The sequence below is a fragment of the Bos mutus genome, chromosome 8 (genome assembly GCF_027580195.1).
Source record: "Bos mutus isolate GX-2022 chromosome 8, NWIPB_WYAK_1.1, whole genome shotgun sequence".
NCBI classification, from domain to species: domain Eukaryota; kingdom Metazoa; phylum Chordata; class Mammalia; order Artiodactyla; family Bovidae; genus Bos; species Bos mutus.
Window position 1 is genome coordinate 54,649,762 of NC_091624.1, and position 16,693 is coordinate 54,666,454.

The window sequence follows — 16,693 nt, forward strand, 5'->3', positions numbered from 1 at the left end:
GATATTTCTCCCAGCAATCTTGATTGCAGCTTGTGATTCATCCAGGCCGGCATTTCGCATGATGTACTCCACATATAAGTTAAATAAACAGGCTGACAATATACAGCCTTGTTTTACTCCTTTCCCAATTTTGAACCAGTCCATTGTTCCATGTAAGTGTCTAACTGTTACTTCTTGACCTGCATACAGGTTTCTCGGGAGACAAGTAAGGTATTCCTATCTCTCTAAGAATTTTCCAGTTTCTTGTGCTCCACACAGTCAAAGGCTTTAGCATAGTCAGTAAAGCAGAAGTAGATGTTTTTCTGGAATTCCCTTGCTTTCTCTATGATGCAATGAAAGTTGGCAATTTGACCTCTGGTCCTGTGCCTTTTCTGAACCCAGCATGTACATTTGGAATTTTTTGGTTAACATAATGCTGAAGCCTAGCTTGAAGGATTTTGAGCATAACTTTACTAGTATGTGAGATGAACCCAACTGTACGATAGTTTGAACATTCTTTGGTACTGTCCTTCTTCAGGATTGGAATGAATGAAAAATGATCTTTCCCAGTTCTGTGGCCACTGCTGAGTTTTCCAAATTTGCTGACATACTAAGTGCAGCACACTTTCACAGCATCATCTTTTAGGATTTTAAATAGCTCAAGCTGGAATTCCATCACATCCACTAGCTTTGTTTGTAGTAATGATTCCTAAGGCCCACTTGACTTCACACTCCAGATGTCTGGTTCTAAGTGAGGACCACACTATCTTGGTTATCCTGGTCATTAAGACCTTTTCTGTATAGTTCTTCTTGAATTCTTGCTACCTCTTAATCTCTTCTGCTCCTGTTAGTTCCTTACCATTTCTGTCCTTTATCATGCCCATCCTTGCATGAAATGTTCCCTTGATATTTCCAATTTTCTTGAAGGGATCTCTAGTCCTTTCCATTCTATTGTTTTCCTCTACTTCTTTGCATTGTTCACTTAAGAAGACCTTCTTATCTCTTCTTGCTATGCAACTCTGCATTCAGTTGGGTATATCTTTCCCTTTTTTATTAGTACTCATCATTTAAAATATAAGTTTGTAAAAACAGAGTTGCCATAAGATCCAACAATCCCATTCCTGGGCATATAGGCAGACAAAACTATGATTCAAAAAGATACATGCACGCCTATGTTCACAGCAGTGATATTCACAATAGCCAAGACATGGAAACAATATAAATGTCCATCAACAGGTGAATGAATAAAGAATATGTGATATATATTAATATCTACACATATATATATGCATGTATATATACAATGGACTATTACTCAGCCATTAGTAAGAATGAAATAATGCCATTTGTAGCAACATGGATGGACCTAGAGATTATCTTGCTAAGTGAAGTAAGTCAGAAAGAGAAAGACAATACCATATATCATTTATATGTAGAATATAAAATACAACACAAATGAACATACTTATAAAAGAGAAACCAACTCACAGACATAGAGAACAGACTTGTGGTTGCCAAGGGGCAGGGGGAAAAAGGAGGGGAGAATTGGGATTAACCGAGGCAAACTGTTATATATAGGCTGGATAAACAACAAGGTATATAGTATAGGATGGGGACCTATATCCAATACCTTGTGATACATCATAATAGAAAAGAATATGAAAATAGAATACATATATGTATATGTATTCATATATATTTTTGCTGTATAGCAGAAATTAAACAAAACATTGTAAATCAACTATACTTCAATAAAATTAAAACAAAGTATAAGCTAGATTTCCCAGCTATACTGCATGCTCTCTGAGAGAGGAATTAATGTTTATATAGCTCCTGATGTCCTCAAAGCCTAGGGCAGAAACTGTTTTTGGTATATCCAAATAAACATATTAGCTCATAACTTGTTACCTGGAATGAATTATGCTTCACAACTTTTAATTTTCATTTAATCCTCCGTTGGAATTGGAACATTGGGTAGCTAAGTCTTAATGGTTAAGACAGTAGAAAATGTCCACCTACTGAGGATCAACAGCCCAGTTCAACGGATCTAGATGGATCATGAAAAGGTCCATAACTGGAGCCTCACGAGTAGGGCATTAATCCTTATAAGAGTTATGGCTGGAAAAAACCCACTTCACCACAGAAATTCCATTCGCTTTAAAGGCTTGCTGGGTTGCAAAGGAATTGTACTTTTCTGGTTTCTAAAGTTAATATTTGAAGAAGCTGTTTCCCTACTGATTCCTTTTACATAGAGAAAAACTGTACAGACCACTGAGCTAAACCCAGTGAAACAAAATCCAGCTTGAGATTCCTCCTGGGTATCTGATGAAATTGTAGAACTATGCAGAATCCTTTCAAAACACTTTTCAAGAATATGAATGATAGGGTTCACAGAAGGAACATCTTAGGCTCTTTTTCACACTGGAAATAAAAAATTCCCATCATTAATGTCTTCCATCCACAACCAACACTCACACCCTGGTCTTTCCCCCAATCCATGTTTTTTTTCCATACTCAACCTAAAAGGATGTTGGAAATGAGAATACTTCATTCATTCCTAGAAAAAATTTCCTAATTTTAGCCCAATGTAACTGTGGATCTTCTAATCCATGCTGGTCCTAATGTCTGCTAATCTATTATTATGTGAACATGCTTATTGAAAAAGAGGGCTGTGTTTCCAGGGATTTGTCTGAAGACGGCAAATACGAGTTGACAGACTGCAAATTCTAGATATGCCTCCCAATTGACACTGAAGGAATTCTTACTAAGAAAAATTTAAGAACTAAGTACCACCTACTCCTTGTTCATTATCCCTTCCTCTTCTCCCCTCCCCCACAGCTGGGAACTCTGTACTGTTCACAGCTTTGTTCTTTCTTCCTAAATAGAACTCCTCCTTAAATGGCTGCAGTGGGGGAAGGGTGTAGCAGTGATGTAAAAGCTGCGAGAATTGGTCTATGGACACAGCAATGCTAAACATACAACCCTTTATAAATCATGAGGATTATGTTTTTCTGTTTTGTTTTTTTTAAAGCCTGATTTGGGTAGCCAAGCTTCTTTACCCAATGGTCTAATTGTTCCTTAATGTAAAAAGTGAAATCTAGAAAGAAAAATCCCTTCTCTTTTTCTTTGATTTACTCTCTTCACAAATGAATGTCTTGTATTTCAATTTTTTTATCTTTCTAGGGTAGCCCTGATTTCAAACAAAAGATGTCAAATGAAGAAAGACACATAGAAGAGGTCCTAAAGAGTTCCTTGGTTGACAGAGAATTGTTGGATTTAAAGATATTTGAGATTGACTTCTACCACAGAACAGCAATCCACGGCCATTAGGATTCTTACTTAGCCAGGGCCCATCAATTCTCACTAAACCCTATTCACAGAATGAGAGACCTCAGCCATTGCTAATTAAATAGATGATGTGGAAGGAAAGTGGAAGTTCCCAGTTCAAAAAGAATCCTAGGGCAGATCACATTCCTCAAAAGAATTAAGTTAATATCTAATCGACTTCCTAATTTCTATATGTGTTTCTCAAGGTCTTCTCAACACACAACTTCACATTCATAGGGTGAGATGGTATGACACTCGAGCGTATTTGAGACATAATTCCATTAACCTCTTGCTGGTAAGCCACATTTTTCTTGTTATATTATCTAAATGAGGGAATTCAGGGGATTTAGCCATCCAAAATAACCACTGTATGTAGCTCATGATTTGTTTTCACAGTACTACTCCCACACCAAATTGCATTTTCACTTCCACAAAGATTTATTTACTTATTTAATTTTTTGACTGTGGTGGGTCTTTGTTGCTGTGGGGGCTTTCTTAAGTTGCAGTGAGAAGGGGCTATTCTCTAGCTGCGGTGCGCAGGCTCCTCATTGCAGTGGCTTTCCTGGTTGCCAAGCACAGGCTCTGGGCACAAGGCTCTCAGTAGTTGCGGTTCCTGGGCTCTAGAGTGCAGGTTCAGTAGTTGTGATGCAGGGGCTTAGTTGCTCTGCAGCATGTGGGATCTTCCCAGACCAGGGATTAAACAGTATCCCATCCAGTATCCCTGGCATTGCAAGGCAGATTCTTAACCACTGGGCAACCAGGGAAGCCCCTTCACTTCCAAAAAGATATGTGTACCAGTGGCATTTTTTCTTGAGTATGAAACAGCCTATGAATGGGAGGGCATTCATGATCTATGGCTCCTGCCTTTTACAAGATCCATTTATCCTGCCTCCAAGAAACCCATAGTGATGTATTTCTGGGCTGCAGAGTATTCTTGGGCCCCAGACGTATTTCTTGGGGCCCCCACACAGGCCATGGCTGGACTAGAGTTCCTCAGATCACCCTTTTAGAATCTGTCCTGCTAGCTGATTTTCAAGGATGCATAATAGCAGGGGGGATAATCCCCCAGCTCTTTAGTGACCTAGGTTAGGGCCCTTCTTTCCAGGCAAAAAAGGGAAAGGAACAAGGTTCTTAGGGCCAAGCACTGAGTGGAATAGGATACTGTGTTATCTCAGCTTATCTCTTTCAGTCCAGGCAACCACCTTGAGAGACCTGTGCTTTTATCCTGGTTTTATGGGTGAGGAAACTGATGCTCAGAGAGGGGAGTAGTTTGCCCAGTGTCATACAGTAAGAGGCAGACAGGGATTCCATTTCAGGATCCTCTGTCTCTAGGCTTGGTGCACTTTTTGTTAAACTTCTCTAGGCTTCAGGGTTGGGTGGGGCAGGGAGGAGAATGAAGGATGTCACAGGATGTGGATGGGGATCCTGAGAGGGGAGATGGAAACAAGAGGCAGAAAAGGGCCCTCAAAGAAGAGAAGGACAAAAGAATTATGCAGGAAATTCTCTGAAGGCCTTTGAATCTTACTGATTTGGAACTTTGTAACTGAATGTAGGGCTTCCCTGTTGGCTCAGTGGTAAAGGATCTGCCTGTCGATGTAAGAGATGAATTCCATCCCTGGGTTCATCCCTGAATTGGGAATTTCCCCTAGATAAGGATATGGCAACCCAGTCCAGTATTCTTGCCTGGGAAATCCCATGGACAGAGGAGCCCGGCGGGCTACAGTACAGAGGTTTGCAAAAAGAGTCGGACAGTAGTGACTAAACAAGAACAACTGCATTTAAGGCACGGATTATGATTTATCGTTGCCAAAAGTGTAAAGAAAGGTCCTAATGTTATTGAGCAGACTTGTTTCACCATTTTTCGTGAATATGGTTTTGGGGTTAATGACTTTCCATAAGCTGAAGTTGTTAATAATCAAACTGAAAAATTCTATAGCTGTGATGGTTCATTTCAGGTGTCAACTGGGCTAAGGGATGCTCAAATAGCTGATAAAGCATTTCTGGGTGTGTCTGTGAGAGCGCTTCTGGAGATAAGCATTTGACTCAATAGACTAAATAAAGCTCACCATCACCAATGCCCAATGCAGGCGGGCATCATCCAATCCATGGGGGCTGGGGGGGCCCACACAGGACAAAAAGGAGGAAGGGTGAGCTCTCCACTCTTCTTGAGCTGGGATGTCAAGCTCCTGGTTCTCACACAAGTAGCCCTTGGTTCTCAGGCCTTTGGACTCAAAATGAATTATACCACTGGCTTTCCTGGTTCTCCGACTTACAGATGGCAGATTCACGGCTTCCATAACTTCAGGGGCCAATTCCTTTAATAAATCTCTCCTCTCTTTTTCTCTCCTATTGGTTCTGTTCCTCTGGAGAACCCTGACTAGAACAGTAACAGTAATAATTTAAAGTAATGTTTTAAAATCGTGGTGCAACCTGTTTATATGACCCCTGTGAATGTAAAAGAGAAAAGAACCGGACAGAGATTTTTTTTAATGTATTTCTTAGTGTGGTTCATGGTCAAAGATATTCAAAATCCATTTATTTTAGGAGAATTTGGAGGATAGAAACAATCCATTTACATTCAACAGGTCAAATGTTTCCAAACATATTATCAGGACCCAGACCATATGTCTACCATTACCAGGACACCCCAAACCATTATTAATTACAGAATTCTATATATCTCCCTGCTTTTTTTTTTTTTTTTATCATTTGTGACATTGTAAATCAGGACAGTTGCTTTGCTATCCTAGGTGAAATTAAGACTTGCTATCTTTGGCGTTCTTCTGCTTCATCTGGCTACTGAGTCCATCTTTTTTTTTTAACTGAACTGCAATTTAGGGCATGGATTGGGTGCTTCCAGAAAGCACATAACTGAAGGTAGCTGCCTTTCTCTGCTGGCAATGCACACGGTTCTAGAGCCCAGAGGCAACTCTGCAGGAATATAAGTCCTTAAAGTATCAACCTCACCTCCAAAGTACTAAGACAGCCTACCAAGCTTGTGAGCAAAATACATATAAATGTTTTCTATCAGGAGATCAATGAGGGATTTGATCAATGAAAGAGAACTCACTGTGGCCAGTGGCTGCTAGTGAGTTCTCTGGAGTACCAGGCTTCAAAAACCCAGCTCTCCTACAAGTGACTGAGAAAGTACTGGGCCTTGGGCTTCTGGTCAGTAAAATAGGTATAGTAATACAAATGCTTTGATGGTCAAATGAGGTAATACGAACAATAAAGCACTTAGAACAGTGCCTGACACACAGTAAGTGCTCAATAAACAATGGTATGCACATTCAGGAAATGAATAGGATGAGAATCCACTGTAAAACTGGTACATACCCAAAAAAGAAATCCTACTGACTTTAAACATATAACTAACAACATACACAAAATGTGTCATAAGCATTTTTAAAGGCATAATGCGGTGTCACTAAGTACATTCACACTGTTGTGCTGCCTTCACCACCATCCATCCAAGAACTCTATGCCTCTTGCAAAACTAAAACTCTGTACCTGTTAAGCAATAACTTCCTCTCCCAAGCCCCTGGCAACCTCTGTTCACTTTTCTGTCTATAAATTTGCCCAGTCTAGGTACTTCATATAAGTAGGATCATAAAGTCCTTGTCATTTTGTGTCTGGCTTATTTCACTAGCATAATGTCCTCCATACTATGGTATGTGTTAGAATTTCCTTTGCTTTTAAGGTCCATTGTTGTTATTTTTCAGTGGCTAAGTCATGTCCAACTCTTTTGTGACCCCATGGACTGTATCCCGTTAGGCTCCTCTGTCCATGAGATTTCCCAGGCAAGAATACTGGAGTGGTTGCCATTTCCTCCTCCAGGGGAATCTTCCAGACCCAGGGATCAAACCCGTGTCTCCTGCCTTGGCAAGCGGATTCTTTACCTCTGTGCCACCAGGGAAGCCTAAGGTCCATTGATTATTTAATTGTTTATATATTTTAAAGGTTACACTCCATTTACAATCATTACAAAGTACTGGCTATATTCCCCATGTTGTACAACCCAGCCTTGAGCCTATCTTATACCCAATGCTTTGTACCTCTCATTCCCCCACCCTTATATTGCCACTTTCCCCACCTCGTCTCCTAGCTGGTAACCACTACTTTGTTCTCTGTATCTGGAGTTTGCTTCTTTTTTGTTATATTCACTAGTTTGTTGTATTTTTTTATATTCTACATTAAGTAATAACATACGGTATTTGTCTTTCTCTGATTTATTTCACTTAGCATAATGCCCTCCAAGACCATCCAGGTAGCTGCAAATGGCAAAATTTGTTCTTTTTTATTGAAGCCCACTGACCTGTCAGACGGTAAAGAATCTGCTTGCAATGCAGGAGACCTGGGTTCAATCCCTGTGTCAGGAAGATTCCCTGGAGAAGGAAATGGCAACCCACTCCAGTATTCCTGCCTGGAGAATCCCATGGACAAATGAGCCTAACAGGCTACAGTCCATGGAGGTGCAAAGAGTCCGACACGACTGAGTGACTAACACACACACATACACACACACACACTGATCTTTTAACCTATCAAATTTTTGAAGTTTTCAGAAATTAAAGATATAAATATGAAAATGCCTCCTTTCACTAGCAAAGGCAAATAACTTCTTGAAACACTTCCTGGAGTTACCTAGAGATACCCATCTCCATAGAAATGCTAATTAGAAATCCAGTTTTCTTAAGAAAGGTATTATTCCTTGAGGCAGGCTGTTTACATTAATCAACATTTCTCTAATACTAGTCAGTGTTTTGTAACACTTTTTCAAGTGCCAATTGTAGCTTGCCAGTTCTTCTGAAGTGTGGAGAACGCCAATGGGGGAAATTAGAATGGTTAACTCTGTCCCCAAGGGATTTTTTTCTGTCATCGTGAAGGAGTTATTTTTATCGTTTTCACTTTACATAAGCATTATGTGGATGGTGGCTAGAAATATTGGACACTGTGTAGAAAGTCCTGGTTTTTCTGTATTTTCATATTTGCCTCCCTGTCAGGCACTCAAGTTTTTCAGTGGAAATTGTGGATTTAATCTGTTCACACACAAACTGGAATCTGTTTACTACTGTCACAGAAATGTTTCCTTTCAGTCAACATAATGGCAATGGGGAAAACAAAATTCATGCTAAATGGACACAATTAAAGGGAAAAAACTGATGGATGGGGCATTCCAATAGTCAATGCTCAGATTATGCTTTGTCACTTTTCACAACTTTTTGGAAAACTATTTACTTGCACATCATAAATATGTGCCTCTGTGATTCTAGATGAACATAACATCAGCATCCAAGATTTAGTGCTATTTTCATTCCTTTTCAAGATTAATATTTAAAGCCTAATACACAGAGCAATAATCAGTTTCAGTATTAAATTTAAAAATCTTCAGGAAGTTTCCAAATCAAACTAACAATTTATAAATTTCACTGCTGGGTTCAAGTGATGAAAAGGCCAGCAGAACACCTATTTATAATGGGAATTAAGAAACTGATATAAAATTTATTTGCTACAATCTTATTCTTAATATGTAAGTAGTTTTGTTCCTTATTTTATAGTAGATTTTCTGGTTATTCTGAACCTGATGGTCCACAAAACGATGCATTAGAGGATTGCTAATGTAATGCCCTAATTTGTTTAAAGATTTTCATTTTATGTTAATTGATAACTAAGGGACATTTGAGACAGCGGGGAAAAAATAAAATACCATTAATAATAAAAGAACTAAAAGATCCAGAGAAAAACACTGGGTAATACTTTGGATATTAGTACAAGAGCTTTAACATGATGGGGGGGCACTTTTTTCGTACTTTTAAAAACTGGAAACATCATAAGCCAATCTTTTAACTATGAAGGGAATTTCTATTACCATGTGAAGAAAAAGATGCAGACAATGAACCTAAAATGGCTTTCCCACTTTTTGTCATGAAAAATTTCAAACAGAAAACTTGAAAGGTTAGTAAAATGAAAAACGACAGACTCTGCTCCTAAACTCTACAGTTTCTGTTTACAGATTTGCTTTTCCTTTCTTTTCAGATTTGAAGATTTGGTTTCTCTTTCTCTACCTACACATTTTCTCTGCAGTTGAAGACTTCATTTGAAGTTGCATGCATCAGTTGCAAGCATCTTCTCAGAATATCCTTTGACATGATCACAATTTTTTAAAAAATTAACCATAATCCCATATTACCTAATAACCAGTCCATATTAAAACTTGTGAAGAACATCTTTCACAGATACGTGATGGGTTTTTGTTCTTTGACCTAGGAACCAGTATAGATTCATATATTGCATTCTCATCATGCGTCTTTGCTTTTATGGAATAGTCCTTTCCATTTTTTTTCCCCTCTCATGACACTGAATTTTAGAGCAGAGGCCAGTTGTCTCATGAAATGTTCCAACATTCTGTAATTATGTCACTTGACTTGTTCATCTAGGTCTACACTTAGCATTCTAGAAGCCACGGAAGTATTTGAAATATTCACTTGCTACCTATCCCATTTTTCATCTCCAGGGCTCACCTGCCTTCAACCAGTGAGGAACATCAAGAGATCAGAGATTAGCTGAACTCAGCTTTAACCCTTCAAAGAAACTGTGTAGCTCCAGGAAGAAAAGTTATTTAAATGATACTCCCAAAGAAAAGGCAGAGGAAAAGTGCCCCTGTGTAATTTTTCCTAGTAAGTCCAAGGCCTGTGGTAAAGTGGGTCATTGAAGAGAATTATTAAATCAACAAAGTTTGCTCCTTTATGTGAATCCCTAGGAAGGAGCGTCAAAGGCACTTCCTTTAACTACTTTTTCTTTTGTCTATGAAATACCCTTCAGCTTCTCTTGAGCTAAATGCTAAACTGAAAAGTTAAAAAAAAAAGTGTGTATTATTCCAACTAGTACCAGGCCACATTAACAAATTAACACGTGCTCCATACACGGGCAAGAGATGTAAACAGGCCTAGAAGGGGCAGTGAGATGGAGAAGAACATTTGTATCTGCACTTCTAGGATGACTTATAAACACAGGCTATTTTGGACCTCCACCTCTCTAGAAGTTCAGACTTAAATAAACACAAGTTCGCCCTGGCTGAGGTGGTTTCTTCTGCAGGCGAGTGTTTTTTAAAACATGATTGGCCAGCTAAGAAGTTTATCCGCCTGGTGCCTCAAATTCTCAAACAGTTTATTTGAATACCGTGTGAATGGCTAATCTCCGACAAGTTTTGGGGCTTTAGCAAGGTAAACAAGTGGGTGGGCTCTGAAAGTAAACACTGCATTTCCTCCCAGTCTCATCCTCCTCTTCCAAATTCCGCTCCCTCATTCCTTTCAGCAGCCCCAGCCTCCCCCTTCCAAAGCTTGGTCTCTTGTACCCTGTAAATGTACTGAAATTGCAAAGGAGACATTTTTAATTATAAGTACTACAGTAATGAATTCAAGTACACTCGTTTATCATAAAGGGCTTTTCCATCTGTCTCTAAAGTATACTTAAAAAGACTGTGTATTTGATAACATTAGCACTGAGCATCTTCCACATGTTGATGTTCGGCGTTTTAGATATTCGCTCCCCCCACCCTCAAAGACAGCACGGCGGTGGTTCCAGAAACAGCACATTTATCTCTGTGTTTGGGAGTGCCTGTGTGGTCTCTTCCTAATTTATTTGCACTCCAATCCTCAGGGGTAGCATCGCAATCCCCCTAGGCAAAAGGAGATTAGGGACTGGGCTGTCTGCTTCTCCCCACCCTGACAGAGAAGGGAAAACAACTTCCCCAAGTCCCACAAGTTCTCTGGCCACTGTACAAATTGTTCTTGAGCATGGAGGGTTTCCAAAAGCCCTAATTAGCAACTCACAGCAAACATTTCTTTGCATTAGCTAATGATCCGGCTACACTTGTAAGCAAACAGAACCAACATATCTAATCAATGCTGAAAAACCAACCAAATGCCTATTAAACATCTGGATGTAATTTTCTAGTTAGAACAAAATGAAAACATATGCAGGTTCCTTTGATCTGTGTTTTAACAAAGAAATTGTTGATAAAAAAGCATACTGGTCAGTCAATGTGTCATTTTCATAAAGTCTGCTCATTTCTCTTCAAATGCTCCCAGTTTAATTTAGTTGGTTTCCTGCAATCTCTAATTTTACCATATTGTGTGAAACCGCAAGAGATTCTTTGGATGTGATTTTATTTGAGGTTTTACTGCTTCATGGATTTGCTACTGACTTTTTTTTCCCTTTCCTTCTCTGCTTTCTCCCTTCCAACCCCATGCCCATCCTGTTCTTTTCTTTGGTAAAATGCTGAGGGAAAAAGGTTATAAAGCAATGCTGGGAAGATTTCTTCTGGACCCTACATTCTTAGGTTTAAGAAAACTTCCAGTTTAAAAAAAAAAGTCAAATGAGAAAATGTGTAACAGCTGAAAGGAAGAGAAAATGACAAAAGTGATCTTTTTAAAATGTGTGTAATTAGTATTTATTTCAAATAAAAAAGTGACAGATTTAAAAGATGTATAATTTCCATGACCAGCATTCATAATTTTTCCTATTGTGTCTAGTACCTATACTACAGATAGCACCTAGTTTTTGTAATCACTTATACTATTAGTGAATTGAAAATCTGATAACTCAGCAACAAATGAATGGAAACATACATGCATCAATGATAAAGAGCAATCTTTTTGTTTTCTTGCAGAGGATAAAGAGGGAATTTTTTTCAGAGACAATTTCCTATGGAAGCAGAGTACTTAATATTTCATGTAAAAACATCATCAACATATGAATATGTTAAAGGTAAAGAAGATTATGGTTAACAGACTTTAAACAGAAGACCAAAATTACAGATTTCGTGAGTAGAACTATTTTCCTTTAAATAGGCTGTAGGCAATCTGCACATATATTATTTATTTAAAACATAAGATTAAAGCTACTTGATTGTTTAAACACCATCATTTGTAATGCAGTTTGATGAGAGTTTTGTAGTATAATTATTACAGCATGACAATCACATAGGAAAAATGACCTTGAAAGGGGGCCCAGCCTCCTCTCTCAAGGAGGATGCGCTGTAAGAGAAAGAAGCCATCGAAAACCAACCATCTTTATGCACACAATTGAAGGCCTTTCAATTTTCAAATCAGTATTCTTTCTTTTCGCCAAATACTACATCAGAAGGAAATCAGAAGGCCTGGTGTATCAAACTCTACTGGTAAAGAAGCACGAGTTAAAAGAGAATTTCTTGTTGTTCACCTGAAACTGTCACAACATTGTTAATCAGCTATATCCCAATACAAAATAAAAAATTTAAATAAGCAAATAAAAGAAAATTTCTAATTTTCCCCTTTGGCAGACTAGGAAATATGGTTGAGTAGACATGTTCGCTGTGAAAAGTTATATTAGAGAACATTGGCCTGGCTGCAGTCCATGGGGTCACAAAGAGTCAGACACGATAGAGTGACTGAACTGACTGACTTACTGACTGACAATGTATTAGGGATTTCCACAGTGGTCCAGGGGTAAGACTCTGGGCTCCCAATACAAGGGGCCCAGGTTCCACCCTTGGTCTAGATCCCCATGCTGCAACTAAAGACCCTGCGTACTGCAGCTAAGACCCGACACAGCCAAAACAAATACATATTAAAATTAAAGCAAACAAACAAAAATGTGTTAGAAGACATTTTGAAGGGGATGAGGAAGGGTGAGAAGTAGCAACATTTTTACTCCTGTTTTAACTTCTCTGAAAGTGAAATTGCTCAGTCGTGTCTGACTCTTTGTGACCCCATGGTCTGTAGCCTACTAGGATCCTCTGTCCATGGGATTTTCCAGGCAAGAGTACTGGAGTGGGTTGCCATTTCCTTCTCCAGGGGATCTTCCCAATCTAGGGATTGAACCTGGCCTCCCACATTGTAGGCAGACGCTTTACTGTCTGAGCCACCAGAGAAGTCTTAAACTTAACTACTAGCATGTGCCAGTAAATCAAAGTAAAGTTTGGGTAAAGCCATGAAGTCTTGGTTGCCCTAGTTGTCCCCGCATGCAGAGGCATATTTGTGGAATCCAAGAACTTTCTACACAACCCTGGAGCTGATTACGGGATGAAGCAACCATAGACTGGTATAGGTGACCCAATACTATGTGATTTCAAGGCACATAGGTTGCCAATCCCAACTCAAGGAAGCTATGAACCAAGCCTCGCAGGGCCACGCAAGAAAGACAGGTCATGGTGGAGAGTTCTGACAAAATGTAGTCCACTGGAGAAGGGAATGGCAAACTACTTCAGTATGTTTGCCTCAAGAATCCCACAAACAGTATGAAAAAGCAAAAAGATATGACACTGGAAGATGAGCCCCCCAGGTCAGTAGGTGTCCAGTATGTCACTGGGGAAAAGTGGAGAAACAGCTCCAGAAAGAAAGACTCAATGGACATGAGTTTAAGCAAACTCTGGGAGACAGTGAAGGACAGGGAAACCTGGTGTGCTGCAGTTCATAGGGTTGCAAGACTCAGACACGACTGAGGGACTGAACAACTAACAGGTTGCCAACCCATGGTTGTATGATTCAAAAACTCCTGTATGTGGAGCAAGACTGCTCTCATCACTAAATATAACCAAGAAAAGGGGCAGTGCTTCCTTGCTATTCATTTCCAATGTCAGCAGAAATGAATAATAGAACCCACTCCTTTAACCCCACTTAATGAGCCACAATTCTGAATTTGTTTGAGAATTACTATGGCGTTGTACAGACTGGCTAAAATCGCTCCTTTAATTTTTCATTTATAATTGATATTTGGGATTGATCCAATTATAGACAAATCAATATCATACATATTTAAGAACTCCACCAGTGAAAGGTATTATCTAAAATGATTCTTTTAATATTTCAAGGAAAAGATCTCTGTAAAAGCAAATCTTCGAATAAATTGTATTTCTGTTTAAATAAATGCCTTTCCATAATTCTCTTGAAAGTAAAATAATGGGAACATGGGGGCCATTAACACCAAAAACTGAAGTATATTCCAACATTAGATGAATGCTTGTCAAAGATGTGTCTTTCTCATGGAAGAATTCACCCCTATTTGGCTAAAACAGCATTATTCACTTACCAATCATGTGGAAATAGCTCAACTGAACTGCTCTTTAACGTATAAAAGCAGCAATATTGAAGGTTTTCTGTGGGATGTATTTTAGAAAAACTGACAAAAACTGGAGATTTACGCAGTATGCTCCGTTTATTTAAAATCTTAAAATCCTTTTCAAGTCAAGTTCCAGCTCATAAGAATTTTTTTCGACGTCTTTTCCACAAAGCTTCCCATTTAGCTCCTTACATAGCTTAAGGGCGGGGGGGACCACCCGAACTATGGGGGTGAGGTGGGCAGGACAGGTTTTTCAGGTCTCAATGCTGTTTATCCCATTGTCTCCCTTTGTTTCTAGAAATTGGAAACAGACTCGTGGTCGTGTTCCTGAGAGGCCCCTGGAACTCTCAGTAGCCCTCTTCTACCCAGTACAGCGAAATCGGGACTTTAAAACAGAAGGACCCGAGATTTCTCGCGGCGGGCAAAACATCTCATCCTTGATCGGGACGCGCCAGCCTTACCTGACATCTCCTCGGGTATCCCTCCCGCCCCAACTCAGGTCGATCTTTTTCCAAGGTGGTTTGAAATACTCCAATAAAAAACAATTCCTACCACCTTGAGTGCAAAAGGGGGCGTGGGCATTAGAAGCCTAGTCCTAAGCCGCTAGTGTATCTACGCAGCCAATGAGTTGCCTATTTATGCAGTTTCCATGAAGTGCACAGTCCACTCCTCGGGCATCCGCGTAAAGACAGCTCAAGGGAAAACAATCCTCACAGAAATTTTTTTTTTTTTTCAGAAATTTTGAATATGACCTCACTTTCTAGAGTAGCATCGAACAGGGGCCTCCGAAAGACACCTTTGGCTTGAACTACCAAAAAGCATCCACTCTCCCTCTTAAGAAACTACGCGGTTAGTCTCCGGGTTACTTTCACTGAGATCTGAGGATTTTCATTAAAGGGAAAAGTGAACAAGTGGTAGGATTTCTGCAAACTCGAACCCCCGGCTTCCGAGGCTGCACGCTCGCGTGTCCCTCCTGCTCGCGCGCTCCCGCGCGCTCCCTCGCCGACCCCACGTTACTTTGATTGACAGCCCGGCCCCGCCGCTCTCCTTCCTACCGACCTTCCCATCCACCGTGCCAATCTCCGCGTCTCGCTGCTTCCCATTGGCTGGTTTCGGCATCCCGCGGCTCCTCCAGGAACAGTTCCTCACCGAGCCCGGGAGGACGCGGCTGGCGGAGGAGTGGTGGGGGTGGATGGGAGGGGAGACGGGGGAGACGGCGGAGATGGAAGCAAGTGGGGTGGGAGAGGAGAGGGGGACCGGGTGAGACGGCCTGTCCGGTGCCGCGCTGCCATAGGCTCTGGGGAGGCTTCTCGTCAGCACCCCACGTTGGGCGCGCCGTAAGCGATTGGCTGACGAGGGCCTTCCCCCCACCCCCCTCCACCAGACAGGCTCACGTCCCCCGCCGGCTCCGCGCTCGCGCCCCCCGCCCGCGCGGTGCTGGGCGGGGCCGGCGCTGGTTAGCTCCGGAGTGTGAAACCGCGTGTTAATGTAACCGGCGCGAGAGGCGCGGGCGGCGGCAGCGGCTGGAGCGGCGGCTGCAGGAGCAGCGGCGGCGGCGGCGGGTACCCTGTGTCCTGCGTCCCCGAGGCAGCCGACTGCGCCACTCCCGCCTTCGCAGGACCGGGCGGGAACCGCGCCACCAACCGGGACCTCCGCCTGCCCTCGGCAACTTAACCGCCTCCGCGACTACTCCGGACTTGCCCGCGGAGTTTGCCGGCCCGGGAGGGAGGCCGAGCGGCGGAGCGCACTCTTGGGCTTTTCCTCACCGTCTCTTGGATGTCTTTCTCCGGGTCGTGAGAGAACTTTGGAGCGGGCTGGAGCGTCCTTTGAGGAGAGGCAGACGAAGAGAAGGAAAGAAAGGGGATCAACGGAGAGGCTCTAAGAAAGGGTACGGAGAGGCTCTGAGAAAGGGTCCGGAGAGGTCTGGCCGGCGGTGCAGGACGAGTGCGCGCGGGCCGCGGCGCCCGGATGCGCCCAGGTCTGGAGGAGCAGCGGGCGGCTGCGGGATTGCCCTCGGCGGAGTAGACCCGTCGGCCCAGGAGGGTTTGTGCAACCTCGGAGAACACCCAGAGCCGGCTGCACTGGGCGTGCCAAGCCGCCTCCCGGCGCGCCCTCCGCACTTTCCCCGCCTCGTCGTCATCCCGCGCTCCTCGTCTCGGGTTAAAGCTGCGGAGCGCCGGGCGGGGAGCCTCCGCTGCCACCAGGACCTCGCACCCCGCCGCCTCACGGGAGCCTGCGAGCTCCCGGTCGTGAGCGCTGCCTGGGCCCGAGGGGGTCACCCCTGAAC

General features: G+C 41.9%; 1 long non-coding RNA gene across 1 annotated transcript in view; it reads right to left on the reverse strand.

The window, feature by feature from the left end:
- The window catches only part of LOC138988893 (uncharacterized), a 41,689-nt gene that overhangs the window by 23,685 nt on the left and 1,311 nt on the right, over positions 1–16,693 (reverse strand). The gene's annotated exons all lie outside the window — the stretch shown is intronic.